This window comes from Wyeomyia smithii, chromosome 1, assembly GCF_029784165.1.
Source record: "Wyeomyia smithii strain HCP4-BCI-WySm-NY-G18 chromosome 1, ASM2978416v1, whole genome shotgun sequence".
NCBI lineage: Eukaryota > Metazoa > Arthropoda > Insecta > Diptera > Culicidae > Wyeomyia > Wyeomyia smithii.
Window position 1 is genome coordinate 23,839,441 of NC_073694.1, and position 22,046 is coordinate 23,861,486.

At 39.7% G+C, this 22,046-nt stretch overlaps 1 protein-coding gene across 2 annotated transcripts in view; it reads left to right on the top strand.

The window, feature by feature from the left end:
• Positions 1-172: 172 nt before the first annotated feature.
• The window catches only part of LOC129717901 (uncharacterized), a 121,831-nt gene continuing 99,957 nt past the window's right edge, over positions 173-22,046 (top strand). The window contains exon 1 of one of the 2 annotated variants that reach the window (XM_055668171.1): positions 173-632. The gene's annotated coding sequence lies outside the window, so the exon portion shown is untranslated. Of the gene's footprint in view, positions 633-3,595; positions 3,926-22,046 lie in introns of those variants that run through there. The other variant, XM_055668174.1, reaches the window with a different exon arrangement.

A 22,046-nucleotide genomic window follows, 5' to 3' on the forward strand; every position in this document is an offset into this window, starting at 1 on the left:
GACTTTATTAGCCCACCAGAAAAAAACCAAGGATTGTTTGTGTGTCTCAGAACAGTTAATTGAATGTAACAACACACAGACAGAAAAAAAAAACAACATAAGCGTTTTAACAAATATATCTCTTCTTATTGAATAGAACCATGTGGGGATCGTTCTCTGACAATAGAACTGTTAAAGAATGAACACACTACATACACATCAATTCTTGATGAAGAGAAATTCTTTTCGCCTGTCGACCGGCTGACCGGACCGCTAAAAGGTTTTCCCTCCATCGGTGACATTTTCCGGCTGTCACTTGCCGCACTCTCCACTGCTGTTGCTGTCTGTCCCTGTGGTACGTGCAATCTGGGTCACCACCATCACCGCGGCTAAAGCAATCACAGTAAGCCGTGCAGGTTCTGGTAGAGTGACAGACATAAAGAGCAAAGCAAGCAAAAAAAAAAAAAACACAGGTTAGAGGTACTGCGAACGGTTGATTACGCAATTTGCGGAATTTGAGTGGCAGCTGAGTTGGTGATTATTAGGGGGAAAATTAGGTTATTAGAATGCTCTTTTTTTGGTTGCGTGTCTATCGGCGTTTTTTGATCAGTGAATTCGATAGAAGGGGAACCCCTTTCACCTAATGACTGCAGGTAGGTAAATTGATTTACTGACTTATTTATTGAAAAAAAAAGCGACATAAACACATTTTATGGAACATGGTAGGAACGAATAAGAAACATGGGGTTCCCTTACTCAGCGTAATGTTTACCTTTATTTGCAAGCTCGTTAGGACTTTTTTCTACGAATTTCATATTTTTTTGAGAGAACTCAAAGTTCAGAACCTTCTTAAGATGAAACCTCTCGCAATCCATTGAGTCTAGTGCACCAATACTATCGTGTTTTCGGTGTTTATGTATACGTGAAGTCTATGTATGCGATGTTGTATGTATGGATGAGGCCTGTAATAAATATCCTGCACGTTATTTTGTCTACCTGTCAAACATTGTTTACAAATTTTCCCGAAAATCAATTCACCTTAGAGGGCAATTGAACCCATGTGTGATGATGTACATTGGCATTCAAAGACCCTCAGGAATCTTAACTGTTTAAATATTATTCCAAAATATGGGATAGCCTCCCGTGTGGACGCATCGTGCCTTCCACACGGCGCATTTTTATTTTGTGTCGCCTTCTCTCAGCTTTCTATTGGCGAAAGTGCTGGCACCGCCGTGTTGTATCATTTTTCGCATACCGGTTGTTCGAATTTTGATCGAGAAGTATATTGTTTAATTTTTTCCTCCAAAAAACATAAATTGGGAAGCATGACGACAAGAAGGCGTGCACACGGCGAAGCTCACTGCGGCGCAATTGCGCCTTCCATGTAGATGAGTAGGTGGTAGAGGCTAGAAGACACATTGGAAGGTTTCAAGAAGGTACTGCCAATTTTCTTCAGAAAAGCGATGTCATGCCGTAAGTGTATTCGGCCCTCAAAGATCAACTCATCTCACAGGCAAGGGAACCTGTTATGTACAACGGGAACGGGGAGCAAATGGTTAAATCTAGATGAACTTGCATTCAGTTTTTTTATCTGATTCACTCACCTCTTGAAGTAATCCTCCACGGATCTGTCACAGCCCAAATCAAGGGATCAGGAACATCGCGTTTCGCTTTCTTTTTTTTTCCCGCTGCAAGGCAGCTCTACGACGTTTAGTGCATCGGCCCATTTTCTCTAGCGGCAATACTTTTCTAGTTATGGTTTTGTTTACACTGGTTGGTTGTCGTCAAGACAACCATCGCGAATAACATTGTGGCCAGTTTTGCGGTTGAATAGATGAATGTTTTCAAAATATTTCAGTGATTCCTTTGATTACCTCAATTGTAAAAGTAATTAGAACAGGGTTTTTATGCAATTACTCAACAATGAACAAAATATCACAAAATCGAAACTTCCAACACTGCCCTCATGCTGATGCAATAAAGATGTGTTGGAAGACGGTTTCGTTTTTGCGTTGTAATTAGGGTTAATTGACAAACAGTGGACCTCCTGGTACATACGATGGCTGATTTGATGCGATTTTATTATCTTGTCCATACGAAGTTGTTTTTTGATTTGTCATCATTTTTAATAAACAGTTTCAAGTGAGGGGTGTTTTCAGACAAGCAGTAGGTATGTAATATACACTACCCGTCATAAGTTTGGAATCGTTTACTGAGTATTGCAACACCCAGTTTGAATATTGAAACGTCTCCCGAAAAGTTTGGCGTCACCTAGAATAGGCGGATATCTCGTGTTTTTGACAACCTAGAATGTTGCGGTTTTCAGCAAACTTGTTTCGAAGGTCAAAGGCTACTGTATGGTGGCCAACTCAGTGTGAAATTCTACCGCTATGTGGCGCTAGTTGGCACACAATTTGTCGTATTTTGAACCTGACTAATCTCACGATTCCGACCTGCTAGAAAGTTGCGATGTTCAGCAAACTTGTTCAGGATGCTTAAGGCTTCTACATGGTAGACAACTTAGTACTGAATTACACCACTATGCGGCGCTAGGGTACATGTAGTTCTACGTATTCAACGCCGTATAACGTATAAGGCCGCATGTGTGTTCCAAACTATTCCATTGAGGCTATTTTCATTACAATTCAGTGTCAACACTAACCAAAAACACTCAGTGTCCTAATTGAAATACGACTTCGACAACTTCGGCAACCACCAGGGCGAATGTTTTTGACTTCGTGTATACATTTTGGGTGTCTGCTCGTTGGATGGGGCGTACACGCGCCTTCTCGAACGCGCCATGTACTGCAGTCACAATCACTCGGCTTGCATATGAGCCGACGGCGTTGCGTGTTCGGTCATCAGCTTGCAGCGGAAAGTAATACCAAATGCCCTCTGTGGTGTTCAAATCCTTCATCATCGGATTAGAGGCATGTCTACTGCAACTGTTTGCAGCCGAGGTAATCAATTTAGTCGCGATATTGTCAATTTTCTCCATTGTAGAACGGGTTGTTAATGTTGGTGATCAAACTGTCAACATGCCAACACAGTCGCATGCTATATGTTATGTCAAATGAAAGCACTTAGAATAAACACACACAAGCTTACGTATTGTGTGTGGTGATCAAATTGTCAACATTCAAATTGGTTTCATTTCGTCATGTGTACACATAAGTGTAAAAGATGTGATTATTGAGCTAAACTAAGTTCGAAGCGCTCGAAATTACATGCACAATAGCGCTGCGGTGTGGTTGAATTCCGCACTATACTGTCCGCCAATTACAAGCCCTTGACCTCCTGAGCAACTTTGCTGAAGGCCACAACTCTCTAGGTTTCCAGAATCAATAGATAGAGTTACATTAATCTGCCCATATCAAGTGATGCTAAACTTTTCGGGGTGTTGCAATATTCAAACTGGGTGTTGCAATACTCAGTAAAGCGGTTCCAAACTTATGACGGGTAGTGTAGATATACAATTGGTTGCACAGATAAAGATTCGGAATGAAAAATCGCTATAAACCTCGAAGGGTTCCACTCTATGCTGATTTACCCTACACACCGGAACCATTTTGTAAACAAAAATGATGTGATACTGAGGTGACTACGAAGTGAAAAAATTCATTTATTGAAATAAATTTACAGTTACCGGTAAATTGAAACAGTTTTCGTGCTAAAATCTTCAATCGGTAGGTGAATAAACAATCTCCGAGTGTGAATTAAAAATATAGGTAATGCAGCTACAGTGAAAGTGGTGAAAAAAAAAACTGATTTAAACCAGCCTTGCCGAGCGGTAGGATTTTTGCCTAGTGTGATGGTGGACCAGCTGCACCCCAACAAATTTGCAGAAATCTTTTGAAAACATGTGAAAATCATGGCGGTAGCTATAAAATAGTGAAGATACCATTATAATGATCTTAAAATAGCAAGATTATGAAAATTGGCGCAGGTATGTTAGTGAATTTAAGTAAAAATTATGATTCGCTGGTTGAGAGTGAAAGTTGTAGGTGTGTGCGACGTGTACGTAATTGATGAGAGAGTGTGAGAGAGGATCCGGCCATTTTGGTAGCCATTATTGGATTGCGAACCGTTCAACCTAAAGAATATTTCTCGAAAAATTATAGCAGGAATTAGCAATAGCAATATTAAAAAAAATACTTGAGTATTCTGCATTAACAAAGATGTAAAATGCTCAACAACAGCCAAAATGCCACTTTTAAACCTCTCATGTTACTCTTTTATGTTATAGCTTCACAATGAATATTATATTACTAATAAAAAGGGTTTTTATGAAAAAATTGTCTTCGCAGGAATTTATGAAATCTTTGAATTGAATTATTTTTTTCGTGAAGCTGACTATGAAGTGAGCGTTTTAGAGTTTCTCATCAGAATCAAAAATTTGGGCACTAGAGGATTAAATTGAGAAACCGCTTCATTAACTAATATGGAAAATAATAGTGGACCAAGATCGCTGCCTGGTACTTATTACTATTTGGGCATATAGTACTCCCGAGAAAGCTCACCGAGCAAGAGACCGTGGATCTTGAATCACCGGGTCGGCTTGCCGCGGGGTAATCGGAGGGGCTTCGCGCGGAAAAGTTGTGCAAGAAACTATTGGGTTCCTAGGAGGTTTCTTTTTTTTCCTTGAATGGATAAACTGTTCGATTTTTGAGTTTTTAATATACTATCTAATATGTGCGTGTGGGTGTGTGTGGGGTGGGCGCTAGCAGAACAATTCCTGCTCTCGGTACGTACCGGCTACTTCGATGTGATGCTACGTGGCTGTTGCTGCGATGCTGCGTTGCTGGTTGCGGGGGAGGGGGAAAACTCGTTGCTGTTCTGCGCTGCTCTGGTATGACCAAAATCGCAATGGCGGTTGCGCGATTTGGCGGGGAAGCGGGTTCTTCAGCGTCTTCCTTCTTTGACTCAATCGATGGGTCACGGACGAGACCGTTTTGACGCCACCGAGAAGGGTCCTCTTTTACGGTTAGGGCCGATCGCCCGAGGATTAAGCGGGCTCGTCGCTGCCCGAAACTCCTTTACGGTTAGACGTAGGTGGAGTTTACCACCTAGGCCGACTCGTGTGAAGTGAGAGAACGACGTTTCGTTTGGTGGAAAAACAGAAAAAAAGGTCCTATTCGGACATAGACTATTAGCACGTCGTTGCTAAAGTGGGGTGGTATTCTTTACCTGAATGCACTCTTTCTTTGGCTGATATTCGGCACTCACTTAGCTACTTTAAAATTTTTTTTTTCCTAAATCTCTACTCACTTGCTTCTCACACGAACGCTGCGGTACTTCTGACCGTTTGGCGGTTTTTCAACTCTTGATTTCCCCTCCTTTTACCACCCACAATTTTCTTCCCTTTTCCTGCATTTGATTATGCCCACCCCCTCAGGGTTGTATTTTTCTGATTGTGTATAACAGTTCCGCGTTTAGCTTGGCCCATTTTAGTATGTATAACAATTTTTGTGTTTGTGTATCTTACTAACCTAACTAATAACATTATTTTTATTTTAATTCACTAATCCTACTAACAAACTACATGAAAATAAATTAGAAACACAATAGTTACATATAAACATACAGCACATTTAAAAAAAAAACACTAAGGACAATTTGTAACAACGGTTACATACTCTTGAACAAGTAATAGTATATTGGAACATTGTTTCATTAACGGGTCGTTCAATATTCGAAATGTGTACAGTGAATACTGAGTTGTCGACAATCGTCGACAGGTTATTATTAAGTACAGCTTAAGATCGTCTACGTTTACTAGTTTACAGCCAACATCCAGCAGCAAGAAAACGTTTTTGAAGAACAGTGTAAACAGCAACGGGCCTAAAGTTCGCGGTAAAAATGGACATTCCATATCGGAATTCGACCTTCTGTTTTACTATTAACAGACTTCGCAGCAGACTGGTATATGTACAGGACAATTGCGGGGCTAGCGCTACGATCCTACTGACACTAACAGTCTCTCCCGAGCCGCGACTCGAACATACGACGACTGGCTTGTTGGGCCAGCATTGTACCTCGAGACCAGCTGGGAGATTTTCAGATGGTAATGAAAAATAAAACTGAGGCAGATAATTGAATTGGACAAATTTCCCATTAATGATTATTATATTATTTTATTTGCAAAAAAATTCTACGCCCTTGCGAGCGGCCTTCCGGCAATTAACCGGAACATTCGCCATGGTGGACGGAAACATGCGTGTAGGCATGTTCTTGAGCTCTTTCTTCGTTTTTTTTTATTATTTCCTCCTCCGTTTTCGCGACAAAATTGTCGGAATAGATCTTGCGCTTTAAGTTTGCCCAGAAATTCTCAATGGAACGCAGCTGGGGGACATTGGGCAGATTCGCCGACTTCGGTACCACATCGATATTCAGCCACTCTATCTCCTCCAACGATCACTTCGAGTAGTGGGTCGACGTCAAATCTGGCCAGAACACCGTATCTCCGCCCTTATGGTATTTCTTGATGAACGACGCAACTTCTGGCAGGCACTTCGTGTTATAAATTTCCCCGTTCACGGCCAGTCCGGAGTGAAAGAAGAGCGGCCTTGACATCCCTTTCTCGCTGATTGTCAGTCACAGCAGCACCTTCTTGGGGAACTTGGTGTGTAAAATAAATTTCACCACGGAGCTCACTTCCTTCGTGGGAGAAATGAAATACGAAGTACCCTGCCAGTCGTTGCCATCCAGGGTGAGATTCAATCTCTTATTCAACCGCTATCGCTGCGTCATTGCCTGCAGCTTCGAGACCAGTGAACGGGACTGCTGCTTCCTGACATGTATGTTCATGTTCTCCAGATACTTTTCAACTGTTTTACCGGCCAAGTGCTCGCAACGATTTAGCCACTTTTCCCTCGGTCTTCCTCTTCAGCATCCTTTGAAGCTTCTTGTCGCTCAGGGTCGTTGGCCGTCCGGAACCGGGCTCTCTTTCAATGCTCTAATCGTTGTCGAATAGCGTCAAGATGTTGTAAATGCCGGAACGGGCATAGCCGGCGTCCACAAAGTGCCACACGATGTCCGTTTTTGACGCGGCGGGGTACCGTTCTTTGAACGCGCACATTTCTGAACGAAGTAGCTTCACTTTTTTCGCGTACACAGTTAGAGTTTTACTGATAGAGCGGTAAATTAAATTGAAAAAGCTAGAAAGGATAAGTTTTTAATATTATATACATATATACCTTAGTTCATTAAGACTTCGAGTCAGATGAAAATTATACCAAAATAAACAAATAAACAAATAAATTGTTTTTGCTAACTCATGGGTTAATATGATTGACGATGCATGAGTTGTTTCGTCAGTGCGATTTTAGGTAAACCCATGAAAAATCGGCAATTTTTGTCCATTTTTCTACCGCAAACGTTATGTTGTGCTGACTATGTCTAAGGACGTACGGCCATTTAAGATAGAAGGTTATTCAACAACGAACAAGAAAGATCTCTCTCCCTCTTCTTTGTGACTTTGTTTTGTCTATGCATGCTTAGTTTTGTTCAAAATGGTGTCGAAACAAGAAGCATTGTGAAAGTGCAATGTACAGTTTTATGAACTGCACGAAAATTGGCAAGAACTGAATTTTCTAAAAAGTTTTTAGCTAGGGTGCAACTAAATGGCGCATCGTTTTTCGGTCGGATGAGTCGAAAGTTATCCTTTTTGGTCCAAATGGTCACCAGCTGGTGAGAAGACCGGTAAATACAGCCTTCAACACACAGCACACCAAGAAAGCAATAAAATTTGAAAGTGACCACAAAAAGGTGTGGTGCTGTTTTTTGATGCTGGTGTTGAACCAATCCATTCTAGACTATGGATACTAACGACTATGTAGATTAGGGTGTCCCAAAATAACGTTTTGTCAAAAAGTCTGGGGGCTCAACCGGAAAATGATTAGTTATGGTGTAGAAAAAAAACTTTTGTATGACAACTCTGGATAATGCTTAGTCGTTGTGCTAATTTGAGTTTTATGAAAAATAAAAAAAAATAAATAAATAACAAATAAATATTTCATGGTTTTATACCTTTGTTATACTATAACCTTTGTTATACTAAACGAAGGTTATAAAATCGGTCGAAAAACGCAAAATAAAAAAAAGCGCGTCGAAAAAAACGCAAATAGTATATCAAAATTGAACAAAAAAAATCTAACCTTTCACAGAATGCTTTATTCGATTTAAGTGTTTACAAATGCAAATGAAAGCTCCAAACCCTTTTGAAAATCATACTGAGCGAGTTTTTTTTATTGGTTGCTTGATTTTTAGAATATTTACCAAAGAATTTTTAAACCTGGAGTATTTTACTTTTTGGATCATTTCTCTCTCTATCCTTTTTTATACCACTATCTCTCTTTCTCTCGCTCTCTCTTTTTTTCAACTACTATTTTTTTCTCAGAAGAAACTAAGAGTAAAAGACATCTGTGCATAATTTTCATACTCTGTGTAGTTAGTTCTTACGGGTGTAATAAATGAACCTTTTATTTTTAATAGCTTTTTACCTTTGTTATACTAAACAAAGGTTATAAAATCGGTCGAAAAACGCAAAATAGATCCCAGATCTGGAGGGCCGAACCGTATATACCATTCGACTCAGCTCGACGAACTGAGCAATGTCTGTTCGTGTGTATGTGTGTGTGTGTCGCAAAATACTAACGCACCTTTCTTATAGAACGCAATATCCGATTTTGATGATTTTATATGCAAATGAAAGCTACTGTGCTCCCCCATAATGCTACCGAGTGGATTTTTGATTAGTGGCTTAGATTTCGAGATATTGATCGAAGAGTATTTTTTTACATAGGATATTTAACTTTGAACACCAAATGAATCTGTTGAGGGCCAAGTCTTGTATACCAATCGACTCAGTTCAACAAAATGAACACTGGCTGTATATATGTGTATGTGTGTATGTACGTGTATAGGTGTAAATATGTTTTTTTTTTATAGGGGGGGGGGGGGGGGGAGTTTGTAATGGTTTATTTATGTACTAAAATATTTATTCAGAACTAGTATTGTGTGTTCTGCCACAAATGGTGACATTTCAACACTATTATATATATATTTGTACGCTTTTTAGTATTATTGAATGTTATTAGCTTTCGCAGTTAAGATAATGTAATTGTAGGAAAATTATTAAACCTACTTGTCAAGAAAAAAAGGAGTAAAACGAAACTTAAGATAAACTTAAAATAAACTTAAAACTATCTTACTGACTATAAAGTGAGCTAATCGTTGCAATTGAGGATTGCAACGATTTTTGTCGGAATTTGTTGATAATTTGGCTTGACATATTTTCTAATGTTTCTACATTAGTGAGCCTATGTAGCTCGTTCGTGCTAAACCAGGGAGGACGCTTCAAAATCATTTTCAAAAGTTTATTCTGAATCTTTTGAAGTGTCTTTTTCCTGGTTGCACAACAACTTGTCCAGATGGGAACTGCATATAACATTGCTGGTCTAAATATTCGTTTGTAAATTACCAGTTTATTCTTGAGACAAAGTCTAGAATTCCTGTTGATAAGAGGATATAAACATTTGATATACTTATTGCACTTTGACTGGATATTTTCAATATGCTCCTTGAAAGTGAGATTCTTATCATAAATTAGCCCCAAGTATTTAACTTGATCAGACCAGGGTGTAGATATGTTGTTTATCTGTGTGGTATATCAAAATGGAACAAAGAAAAACAAGAAAAAATCCCACCTTTCTTACAGAACGCATTATCCGATTTTGGTGTATACAAGTGCAAATGGTAGCTCCCAAGCTCTTTATAAATCATACTGAGCGAGTTTTTTTTTTTTAGTTGCTTGAATGTTAGAATATTTAAATCAGAATGTTTAAACATAAGATATTGTACATTTTGGATCATTTCTGTCTCTATCTTTATTTTTTTTCTATCTCCCCTTCTCTCTTTTTCTCTCGCTCTCTATTTTTTCAACCGCTATTTATTTCTCAAAAGAAACTAAGAGTAAAAGATATCTTTGCTGTGTTTCATACTCTGTGTAGTGCGTCCTAACTGGTGTAAATTAATGAACCTTTTGTAACAGTTTTCAATAATTTTCAGAGGGAACCGGAATGCTTATTTAAGACCGCTTCTTACTCACCTGATACACTACGCTTTTGTGTATTATAAATATTGCTTTCTAATATAAAAGTCAGTCCAAACAGAGTATCCATGTTATCCCAGTTCTCGTTGTCGCAGCAAGTTTTATAAAGTTCTGAAATTGTTTTGGATTTTACCATACAGCCTAGGCCTTGAAAAAGAGTAACGTTCTCGAATACACTTTAAAAAGCCAGAATCCTTAAGTCTTGCGAAAAACCTTCATTTCCAAATTATACATGTGGAATAGAATTAAACCGACAACTTTCAAAAGTAGTTATATGAATTTCAATGAAATCTATTAGCATTTGATCCTCACAGATTTTATCAAGATTTTTGTTGATTTCTTGAAATAATCGCACGTATGATTCAAGTGACTTTTATACGGTAACAAAGCATTTAACGCGTTCCTGTATAATTCTGAACTATAATTTCTTGAGAGCAAGTTTGTTGAACTTTGCTGCAAATCGTAGGAAATATTCGATGCTAATTCACGATCTACAATCGCTATGTTTTTTTCTAGATTTTGTGATTTTTAAAAACGAAGCCATTGTGGTATTTTAGCTTGGATTATGAGGAATTATATCAATAGTATTGAAATGAACTGACAAACATATTTGCTGTTCTAGAATGAAATCTGCATCATTGTTATCTTTATTGTTTTTGGGCGTTCGGTTATGTCAAAAGTTTATAAATTGTTTCTATCCTAGCTTAAAAATGGTTTGGGGTCGAAAAAACATAATGCAGACTCCAGTGATGACATTCACAATATTTGAGAGAACTACGTCGAGGTTTGATTCAATGATCGTGTTTGGTTCATCCTCTGGAAAACTAACTTTAAAATTAAATTTTAAACGATTTATGGTTTCCTGGCATAATAAGTTTATGTGTAGTAATAGTTAGTATAACAAAGGTTTCTGCACTGCTAGGTGGATTAATTCAGGTTTTTTATTTTAAATTAATTTTATCACTTATAAATCCTGTAAAACCGAACCCAAATATATTTTTTTGCGCATTCTATGGAGTCCAAACTTAAAGAAAAAAAAATATTTCGGCTTGTTCTGGCTCAAATTTCATTGTTATAGATATTTTAGCTCTCCTGATAATTCCTAATTTTGGTGTTTTCTGAAATTAAACCTTTAAAAAGCGGACCCAACTTTACGCTAGCAACCATACTATACACAAAAAGATGGGAAATTTTATGAGGAACAACTTCCTAGAAGACACAAAAACCCTATCTTGAATCGTTGTTGAGCTATTCGAATTTTTCTGTGGAAAAAATATTGTAAAATAGAAGAATCTTCAGTGTATACAACATCGTGTCAATCATTCTTGACTACGACTGCTTAGCGACATTAGTTTGTTTGAATCTATATCAATATACAAAGTAGGCGCTGCAGATAAACCAGTATTTATTCCGTTCCTTGAACCCCGAACGATGTTGCCCAAAATTAAAGTTAAAAAAGACATTTTAACAGGCGATTCCCGGAAGAAATTGTCCAAGACACATCAGCCTTCTGAACAAGAGGTATTAAGCTTCGTGAGAATAAAAATAAAATCTGTTTCTGAGAGTACTGATATTGTTGCATACAATAAAATCACAAACCACCTCTGGTATCTGTCGGAGATTAATATTTGCCTGGCATTTTTCGACAACGCGGTCAGTAACGATATGAAGCGAAAAATGCTCGTAAATTTATCTAAACCGAGTGATGGTAAGAATACGTTTAGAGTGAAAAACTTCAAACCGGAGTTTCAGTTGGACGATTTTGTCGCTGACCAGTCGCTCCAATTTTTCGAAATTTCAAAAGTAGAGGCAAACGCCCTACTTAAAGAAGACCCTGAGAATTGGAGCAATAATATTGAGTACATAAAAATTAAAGAAAACTGCTAGAATTTGTGTGTAATAAACGATCCCACAGAACGAGCACTAGGGCTGGCAGGAGACATAAATGATTTCGGGCCATCTACCAATAAAGAAAAGTATCAAATTTTGTTCACTTCAGATCTTCCTGATTTGCCTCCAGGATGCACAAAGTCATTGTGCTGCGATGACACAAGCATTTCCGTAAAACGAAAAAGTCTTCGTGTCATATGCAGTCGATTGCAGAAAAGTTTAGATATTTTTTCTTCCTATTTGAAAAAGTGGAAAATCTCTCGCAATGCTACTAAAACTCAAATGGTAATTTTTCCCTATAAGACTAGGGCTTCTTTCCTCAAGCCAAACAATAATCACGTTGTCAAGATGAATGGGGTTATATTAAGTTGGTCTGACAAGGTTAAGTACTTGGGACTAATTTACGATAAAAAACTTATTTTCAAAGAGCCCATTGAAAGTATACAAGCCAAGTGCATCAAATATACGAGATGTTTATATCCTCTCATTAACAGGAATTCTAAACTTTGTTTAAAGAACAAACTTTTGATTTGCAAACAAATTTTTAGACCAGCAATGTTTTATGCTGTACCGATCTGGTCAAGTTGCTGTTCAACAAGGAAGAAAACGCTCCAAAGGATTCAGAATAAAATTCTGAAAATGATTTTGAAGCGTCCTCCTTGGTTTGGTCGAATTACATAGACTTAGTGGTGTTGAACCATTGAAAGCTATGTCAAATAAAATTATTAACAATTTTCGACAAAAATCGTTGCAATCCTCAATTGCTACGATAAGCTCTCTTTATAGCCAATAAGTTAGCAATTAAGTTAGTTGTAAGTTTACTTCTAAAATCCCTACGAATGATAAGTCCTAATTGCGAAAGCAAACAAATCCTAACAATTAAAATTACAAATTTCTAACAGTGTTGAGAAGTCACCATTTGTGATTGGACACACATACTCATTATTTACTAATATTTATCATAAATACTTAAGCTACTAACAAATCCCCCCCTTGTATTAAAAAAAACTTAGGGTATCGAACGTCTTCGTCAGTGGTTTTCTTCGGCCCCCTTTTGCATAAGATTGCTGCAGAAAAACTGCCGAAGAAAACCACTGACGAAGACGTTCGATACCCTAGTACAAACATATTTTAGATATTTTTTTTTTGCCCGCCTCTGTATTTAAAACCGTATGTGGAAATATTTCGGACTAATCATATTTTAGATCATCAGCGAACTTTTTAAAGAAGAAATAGTGGAATTTAGGAGGACATCCTTCTGCCGTGAAGTTTTCGCAGTTTCAGGCATCTCAAAATGAAAAAAACGGGCTTATAACGGTTTTGCAGGCATTTGCAACCAGTTTCATATGTTGAATGTTATAAATTAGAAAAAAAAAAATACCTATAAATTGCTACAAACTGCTTCTCATGTCCAGCGCGCAACGACCGAAAAGTAAACAAAGAGCTGTCACAGCTTGGTTAGAGTAAAAAAACTACTATTCTATCTCTTTACACTTGTTAGAGTATAAAACTGTTTCTTTTTTTTTTTATTGATGTTATTGCATCAACTAATTGTTCCAAAAGTATACATATTTGTTACAATAGCTTTCGGAAGTTGATTTTAATATTACCACTTCCTCTTAACTTTGTTTAGAATTGCATTTATTTAACAAAATAAGTACATTTGAATCTGAAAACGATAAAATATTCAATTTCAAATGAGATTTCGTTAAAATTTAAGACTGGATTCTTTATTATTTTAACACGCATTTGGAATTCATGGAAATCGTATGGAAATTATGGATTATTTTGGGATTGAAAAGCATTGAATTTGGAAATTTGATTTTTTTTTTCGGGATTGAATTTGGGAATACATTTTGAATCGAATCAGTTCGGTATTTGGGACTAGAATCAAAAAAAAAAAATTAAATTGCGTAATTTGGAGATGATTTAGGTGAAAATATCTCCAAAAATATCGAAATATGTCAAAAAACTTTTTTATTTTGGGAGATAAAAAAACAATGTTCTGCATAAACATGCATTTTTGGATGACTGATAACTTTGTAGAAGGTTTGAAAACTCGGAAAAATCTGAGAAAAAGTTATAATGAAAATTGTGATTTTCAGTACCTCTTAATAGAAAACTTTATGTAAGCGATAGAAACATTATGTCTTCGGCCAAGTTTCTTGTTTTTAGATCACCTAAAATTTTGCCGGAGACATCAAGCATCTATCTCAATCTGATAAAAAAGTAAATTTTCTATCTCACTTTTAGGTGGATTGATCACTCATCTTCCTACATTGAAAAATGCATTTTTGAATATCTTGAAACATCTCCGAACATACATTATGGTTATAATCAACATTTGATTCTCTATTTATCCAATCGCACGAAAACGGTAAAATAAAACACTGTGGAACGGTTTATTCGATCGGTATGGTTCTTCGACAATATTTTGAACAATAATTTTGTCCATTCGAAAAATTAACCAAGTGAAAAAAAAAATTTAAAAATATATTCAGAAAAATTTCTACTATTGCATATTTTTATGTTCCACAAATTATCAATATTAAACATTACAAACGCTATAGTAAACTAATTCAACCGCATTTCTCTATCATCAGACGCCATACAAAACAAAAAGTATTCTGTTCTAGGATTAATGCCAAATAGTCCAGTCAGCGCCTAATTTGGTAAAATTCCACGGCCAAATCTACAGATGGAAAAGTTATCAATATTTATCGTTAATTTAGATGATCGCTTCTTATCGATAACATCGTTTCATTTCGGCGCTAACAATAGTTGTTGTTATCGCTGACGGCACAAAGCATACGAATTATTTCTTGCACTTGCAAAATACCATATAGGATTCATCACAAATGACCATTAAATAAACAAGTAAACAAGTGCTTTTGCGACCTCGCACTCTCTTGCCAAAGCGAGATAGGTTTGATTGAAAACATCAAAACTCGCAAACGGATTTTGCTCGATATTTTCCAACACTAATCAAATCAACTCGCGCTAGGACAAGCAGGCGAGCGTGTTGTCGAGATGCTTTCTCGAAGTTGAAACTCTCGGCTGTGACCGGCGTTTTTACGAAGCCAAATCCCTCGATTCCGGTGTTTGCCGAAGTTTGAAACACCCGTGGCGAAAATGAAAAACAGCCACTGCCACCGGTGGTTCGGCTATCGCTCTGCGTGTTGTCGATTCAACACTAACATTCAATGGCAGTTGCAAATGCAATACACGCCGTGCCGTGTTTCGATGCAAAAGTGGCAACCGGGCAGCACAGTTCGGTGTTTCGACCATGGCTGCCGACCTCACGGCCAAGCGCACGCAGCGATGTAGCCACTTTTCCCTCGGTAGTCCTCTTCAGCATCCTTTGGATCTTCTTGTCGTTCAGGGTCGTCTATCGTCCGGAACTGGGTTTTCTTTCGATTGCTGTCTAATAGTGCCAAAATGTTGTAGATGCCGTAGCGGGAATATCCGGCGTCCGCAAAATGTCGCATGATGTGCGTTTTCGACGCGACGGGGTTATAGTTCGAATGCTAGAACTGTTAATTTTTTTATTATGACTCATGGGTTACTATAATTGATTCTTTTTTTTTCTAAAAGGTGGCGACGAAATCTGCAAACAGACACCTGAGAAGAGAACTCAGGGTGTGGGGATGAGACTAGGGGAGAGATGCTGGGGTAGTTACACTCCCCCAGACACCTACTGATCCCTGTCCCGACCCACTAAAACCCCTCCTGTCTCCAGCCCTGGTCTTCCCGGAACAACGGTTAAGTATTACGTCGGGAAGTGGCTTTTGTGCGTGATGCACCCTCTTTACTCTTATAACCTCGTAACTAACTACCTGGAGACTGGTAGTTAGTTACCACTGGCGTGTTGGTGATTGACCCGCCACACACGTTGTAGCTCCAGGACAATCTGGGAGGCGGCCGCACAGGCCGCGTTCCAGATGTCCGGGTCGTCGCACATCCTCCGGACTAGATTGTCCGGAGTAGTGCCAGGCCCGCTCACAGCCATCATGTTGCTCCTCGCTCTTACGAAACGGGAGCATACGAAGAAGACATGCTCTGCAGTCTCCTCCTCTTCCACGCACTCGGGACACATGGGGGACCCCGCGTGCCCGAACCTGTGCAGATATTGCCTGAAGCAACCATGGCCTGACAGGATCTGTGTCAGGTGGAAGTTAACCTCGCCATGTCGCCTCCTGACCCAGCCGAATATCTCCGGTATAAGTCGGTGCGTCCATCTGCCCTTTGTGGAATTAGACCATTCCCTCTGCCAACGGAGCATCGAGAATGACCTTCTGGTGCCTCGTATGCCCCTTGTGTCACGGTGGTCGAAACACTCTCTGTCCTTCTTGATGGCGATGCTGATAGGCATCATGCCGGACAAGACACAGATTGCATCGTATGACACCGTACGATACGCACTCACAACTCTCAGGCACATGAGCCTGTAGGTACTTTCCAGTTTACCGCGGTAACTGTTAGTACCTAGCGCTCTGGACCATACTGGCCCACCATACCTAAGTATGGACGAAACCACGCTGGCAAGAAGTCTTCGCTTGCTGCCATATACCGCTGAGCTATTGGACATCTTACGAGATAGTGCTGCCATAGCCGATGAGGCCCTCTTACAGGCATAGTCGACGTGGCTCCCGAACGTGAGCTTGTCGTCGACCATAACCCCCAAGAGCTTCAACGATCGCTTTGAGGTGATGGTGCAGTCTCCGACTCTGACCACCGCCTCTTGCTCGGATTTACGGTTGTTCACAACCGTGACCTCCGTCTTATGGTGCGCGAGCTCCAGTTTCCTGGAGCGCATCCAGTCCTCGACCTTCCTTATGCAATGCGCAGCCGTCAACTCGACCTCTTCGATTGACTCGCCGTAAACCTTTAGCGTTATGTCGTCTGCAAAGCCGACGGTCACAACCCCTACAGGAAACTTTAGTTTCAACACCCCGTCATACATGATGTTCCACAACACCGGACCCAGGATTGAACCTTGCGGAACCCCGGCGGTGATTGGGACGCACTTCTGACCCTCCTCTGTGTTGTAAACCAGTACTCGATTCTGGAAGTAGTTTTCCAGAATCTTGTACAGCGACACCGGTACGTGGATGCTCCTGAGCGCGAGCACTATGGAGTCCCAACTGGCGCTATTAAACGCATTCTTCACGTCAAGCGTGACGATTGCGCAATAGCGTATTCCCCTTCTCTTGCGCTGGAGTGCTATCTCCGCCGTCTTGGTGACGGAGGCGATGGCATCCAGCCTCCAGCCCTGACCTGCCCTTCCAGAAGCCGAACTGGATGCTTGCCAGACCGTTTACACCCTCTGTGTACCTCACCAGTCTGTTGAGGATAATCCTCTCAAATACCTTGCCCGTCGTGTCTAGCAGGCAGATAGGCCTATATGCCGACGGGTCACCTGGTGGTTTCCCAGCCTTCGGCAGTAGGACCAATTTCTGCCGCTTCCACCTATCCGGAAAGAGGCAGTCATCCAGGCACCTCTGCATGACTACTCGAAACAGCCCGGGGGCCGTTTTTATCGCCAGCCTGATTGCCAGGTTAGGGATGCCATCCGGTCCCGGTGCCTTGCTCACCTTTAGAGAGTTGGCGATCACGATGAGTTCCTCATTCGTAACCCTTGCCTCCTCCCCTGCCTCGACACGGCTGTCGTCGCCCACGGATTGGATGCTCGGTAGGTTGGCCGACCATCCCTGGTCTGTGTCTGAGATACTGGAACGTCGGACGTGGGACTCGACCGCCGGAGGTCAAGGACTTGGCTCGTGGCGCGGAAAGAGTCCCTCGATGATTCGCTCCAGCATCGCTGGTGATCGCTCTGCAGGCGCCAGCGCGCCTTCAGTCTTGGCCATTACGATCCTCTAGGCGTCACCCAACGGGTTCGTATTGGCACTCGCGCATAGCCTATCGAAACAGGCCCTCTTGCTGGCCTTGATCGCACTCTTCAGCGTCGATCTGGCAGAACTGAATGCTGCGCGGCGCTCTGTCCTCTGTTCGTCTGTTCGCGCACGCTGCATCCTCCGTCTCGCACAGAGGCACGCACTGCGAAGGCCCGCTATCTCGTCAGTCCACCAGTAGACGGGTGGCTTCCCATTCCTAGGTTGGCGAGTCCTAGGCATGGTGGCGTCTATAATTGATTCTGCATGGGTAGTTCCGTCAGTGCGTGCAAAGGTAAACCCACGAAAAGTCGGCAATTTTTGTTTGGAATTTGAAATGGAAAAAGAAAGCATTGACTGGTTAAATAGGAAAAAACAATAAAAAATAAAAAATAAATTAAATGGAGAGAAAACTTGAAAACCGAAAAGTAACAATGGCCAAGGAATAAATGCAAGAACAGAAAGTTCAACCAAATAATGGAAAAAAGTCAAACCATAAGAAATCGAAGATAGAATGTAAACAAAGGTATTGAAAGAATTAAAAATTGAGAAGAAATATTACAAAAATAAAGACATAAACATAAGAGAAAACAAAAAAGAAAAATTATAAAGAGAAAGTAGAACACGAAAAGACAAATAACGATAAGAAAAAAACAATACATTTACAAACAAAAAGCAGCGAAAAAGTGTGAACAAATTGCAAAAATGAAAAGGGAAAGAATAACAACTGAACTAATTGAAAAATCAAGACTACATCAACGAGAACAAACCGAAAATTAAGAAAACCCTGTAGGGGCAAACAATCAACAGGTAAGAAATGAATGGAGTATCAAAAATTCAGAAAAATGTACAACTTGTACTAAACAAGCAATTCCAAACCGCGAGAAATATTTATACATACACTGCATTCCTTTTTACGCAATTGATGCGTCCACGCAAAAAAATCGCGTAATTAAAACAAATCGTGTAAATAAAATATCGCGCCGTTTCGACAAAATCTTTCACTATGTTGTAAGTGTGTATGTATGTATGCGTGTATGTGTGTATGCGTGTGTGTTTGTGTGTTTGTGTGCATTTGTGTGTATGCATGTATGTATGTGTGTGTGTTGTATCTTGGTTCATATACAAACCCGATCAGAAAGAAAAAACAAAAATGTAACAGAAGTTGTTAGTTTATCACGGGAAAACCTTACAGGCTGTGTTTCCAATTTGGTCCCGCTAGGTGTTAAAATAACAAAAATTATAACAGAAATGATTCTACTAGTATCAAACACATATCAAAATTTGTTATATGGAAGTATATGGAACAATATAATAACAAACATTGTTAGAAACAACAGGTTTTGATAAAAACGAAAAATTAGTTAGACTTGTTTCAGAACTACTTCATGTCACGTTTTGTTATCATAACTCATTCAGATTCAATTTTGTTATCAAATACAAAATTGTATCAATTTATGTTATTTGTATCTCACGTTGATAGAATTTTGTAATTTTTTAGTTATGCTCTTCTGATCGGGAATGCTTCCCATGTCACAAATAACGTAATTTCAAGAAAACCGCGTAAAAAAATCTCGTAAAAAACTCGCGTAAAAACACAATTCAGTGTATATGGCAAAACTTGTAAGGGAGCATGCATAAATGACTTAGTTCTTTATCACGATTTTGTTGAACAAAAGTTTTTTTTATGATTTTGTTGAACATAAATAAATCAAAATTAAAAAACAAAAAAAGGGAAACGGCAAATAAGAAAAGTAAAGAGAAAATGCGATCAAGCACAGGAGAAACACAAAAGTAATAAATGGATCACAAAATCAAAACAGAAAAAAGTGCGATTATAAGAGAAGGAAATCTGCTTCCCAGGGTTCAACACAAACGTGTAATTCCACGCAATCCTAAAGCCACTGCAGTGTTAGATAGAACTAAAAGAATCTGTGGATAATGATTGCCAGTGCGTAATTGTGTGACAGAAAACCCACTTTTCAAAAAGACGATACAGTCGGTTAAGCAACGATCCAAAAGTAAGAGACCCCAACTAGGCTGCCGGCTGTTGTCTGCTTGTGATTTCCCATGCCCAAAACAAGCTTTGGGTTGGCAGCCGGCATTGGTGATGATACGAAGATTACTTGCTGTACATGAAAGAGAATGCGGAAAACACCCACACACACACACAAACACGAGTGGCTGAGATTTTCGCTGCTCGACTTGTGAAGTTAGAAGCCGGCGCCTGGATCAGTCACTGGAAGTGGATTTAATTATTTCCAATCAAGGAAACATGTACGCCTTTGAAATGGAGAGTTTTTCTTGCCGGGCGCGGATGGGAGGAAGATTTTCCCCGGAAGTCAGTCAAATGAAACAGATTAAACGTTTCTGCGGTGAAGCGAAACCGGGTTTGTAAGCAAACGAGCAAGGTGTAAAGCAGAAGATATCATCCTGGCAAAACTGGCGGTTGATTTAGGGTATTGGGTTTCAACCGCCGTCGCCGCCGCCGCCAATTTGGAGTGGTTTGATTAATGGCCGCTTCAAACAAACGAACGAATTAGTCTCTGCTACCCATCCCGGGCCCGGGGATCCACAAACTTGGTCAATAAACAAAAGTAGTTTAGGGATAAACTTTCCAGCTTGTCATGATTCCGACAGCGGCCGGATTTACCTACTACGCAAGACAGTAGGCCGACCGAAGTTCGCTAAAATTGATTAACGTCGAAACTTGGCCTGCCAGTGTCAGCTGGTTTTGCTGATCCGGGCTGGGTTTTGCTAATCTCAGCTAATTTGTACTGAGTTGGCGATGACGATGCCGGATTTTGGTAGGCTTGAATCGTATTGATTCTTTGGGAAAGTTTGTCCGACTGTGCGCCCATGGGGAACTAGCAAACGAAATGTTGGAATCAAATCAAGCTAATTTCAAAAGTGACTGATGGGGCATCTTTTCTTTTTCCATCCTCGATAAATTCACTTTTCCGAAGCTTGAACCATTCCAACCATTTTTTTTGTTCTAACTAATCAGTTTATTTAATTTTGAATAAATCAAACTTTGATTGCAAACGTGAATAATAATAATAATAAAGCTGAAAGCCCTTCTAAGGATTCCTTCTACTTAATCGAGGGGTGTTTCTTCCCGAAAGTGGGACACACAACGAAATGAGTGCAGCGCGTATACTCCACCGAGCTAAGTTTGTTCGATATTGCACTTTATTGATTGTTTTTTTTTTTATTTTCTTCTTTTGTTGACTATTATTGCTCTATTTATTACACGGTTTGACACTTTGACGGCTGTTGCAGCCAGTGAACTCAGCAGTAGGAGGAACTCAATACACGCACGACAATCGTAGCCTACCGAGTACTGCTTGTCATGCGTAGAGCGGACTTGCGTTCGGTGCTGGAACTCACCACCAGCCGTTTTTGCCGAACCCATGAAAGGGATCTAAAACTGTCGTGGATTTTCGGAAATAAAAACCACCAGGCCAAATCAGTTGGCCGCTCAGTGCAGTTCAACATCAGGTGCCACTGCCAGGATATGTGAATTGCTCCGTTTTTGGAACGTTCTTTCAGCATTCATTTTTCTTCTATATTCTACAAGTAAAACCAATCTTGGTGTTTGAATAGCCAATCCGGTGGTCGTATGAAAAGCCACTTTACGGAAAAGTAATTTTCTTATCCATTCAGAATTAAAAAGGAAAGCTCGAATAAACTTCTTCCAAACAAATGCAGGCGGCAAATGCAAATTCCACCTCGTTACCAATTCAACGGATGTTCGCTGCTTCGGTGAAGCATGACGCGTAAGAGTAAAAGCACAAACCTTTTGATGGTGGCTCTAAATTAAAGCCCCACCCCGTCTTCACCACTCGAATCGAGGAAATGAATTGAAATTGTAATTAGTTCAACACCTTTCGGGCGTTTTCGTTGCGCGTTCTTACTGTACATGCAATTGAGTGATTTTACGCCAACTCGTCTCTGGAGTTGGTGACTCCTTCTCGAACCTTTGGTGGAGTTTTTTGGATTATACGAGGAAAATATGCAAACTAAGCCAAAATCTAAACAAGACGAGTGAAAAATAGGAATTTCAATCAGAACAAGCTGGTAGTAGATTTAAATAAATTTATAATGAAAAATCAGTAAAAAGATAATTGAAGAAAACAAGTCTAAAATGAAAAGGGTTCAGAAAAAGCAATATG